General features: G+C 43.2%; 1 pseudogene; it reads right to left on the bottom strand.

The window, feature by feature from the left end:
• Nucleotides 1-208: 208 nt before the first annotated feature.
• Nucleotides 209-1,147, bottom strand: LOC102832833 (annotated as a pseudogene).
• Between the last annotated feature and the right edge of the window lie 240 nt (nt 1,148-1,387).

Genomic DNA, 1,387 nt, shown 5'->3' with positions numbered 1-1,387 from the left:
AATCAATGCAGTCTTTTCGAAAAGTTGCTTTTTTAAGTCTGTCAGATAGCTTTTTCTTTTATCCTCCATTTGCTCACTTGGTTCTCAGCCTTAAAGAATAAGATAATTCACATTGAGATAAATTTATCTTGCCCCAAATAATTTAATATAATATGTTATTGTCCGTAGTGGATTTGACATCTTTGTATTTTCTGCCTTTTCCCATTCCCTACCACCACTTCTCAAAGCAAATGTGTTATTTGGGAACATGGTTGTTTGCATGTTGCTTGGAGAAGAAGTCCATCATTGGAGGTGGGCCGCATAAATAGAATACAGTGTCCTTTGAAATGTGATCTCTTATCTCATTCTCCACTATTCTTCCTTCCATGATGTATGGCTTGAGTTCCGCACTGATTTGTGTAGTCTGTTTTGTAACATGCAAACTGCATGCAATCTTCTCAGGAAGTTCATTTACTAAATCAAGAATATTTTTCTTAAATAGGAGTTCACTGGTATTTTTTGCATTGTAGAATAGTTTTATTGTTCCTATCTCGTATCCACTTCCTTTGCTTGTCCGCTCTCTGTGGAGGTCTGCTGCATGCCTCAGAATGGAAAGCAGGGGGTTAATTCCTACTCCTCCAGCAATCAGCACAAGGTTTCTAGTGGTATCCATGGGCTGAGGGTCAAAGAAGAACTCTCCACCCACTCTCAGAGCCACTTCAGAGTCAAGTGTACACTGATTCTGAATCCAGATAGCAGGTGGGTGATTTGTGTATTTCACTGCCAATTCTATTATTCTCTCTTGTTCTAGTAGTCTGGGGCTTGAGCATATTGAGAACCCACCAATCAGAGAGACTCCTGGGATAAAGAAATCGACCCATTGGCCAGCTTTAAATGAAAAATATTTGTCAGTAACCAGGAGCTGGAGCCTTTTCACTGAGGATGATTCTTTAGCAGCTCCACACACCTTAGCAGTGGACACAACCACCGGGCGAATGACATTTACAGTTTTCTCCATGTGACCACTTTTCCTTTTAGATTTCATAATGCTAGTTAGAGTAATGTGATGCAAAGACCTAGGTGTCTGTCCCGACAAAGTAGACTGAGTGCAGATGGCACCAACAGCGCTTCTCAACAACTCAGGAATCATGGCCGCAGCACTGACCATAGCACTTCTTGAAAAGTTGAGTGCAGCTGGGCGCTGCCCTGAAACCAAGGTAACTCAGTGAATAGAAATCCCCAGAAAGAGGTTTTGGCTGGTCACCGGTGAGGGAGGCAGAGCTATTTCTGCCGCTGTCTCAAGCCAGGCAGTGTCGCTTCTCCCAAGGGTGCCGAGGGCCAGATATATGCTATCTAGCACCTGCTACATGCAGTCCTCCACGATGCAGTAGCAAACACCAGTCACTTG

This window comes from Chrysochloris asiatica, unplaced genomic scaffold (assembly GCF_000296735.1).
Source record: "Chrysochloris asiatica unplaced genomic scaffold, ChrAsi1.0 scaffold00260, whole genome shotgun sequence".
Classification (NCBI taxonomy): Eukaryota; Metazoa; Chordata; class Mammalia; order Afrosoricida; family Chrysochloridae; genus Chrysochloris; species Chrysochloris asiatica.
Note: the sequence above shows the minus strand (reverse complement) of the source record. Positions and strands in the feature narration are given on the sequence as shown.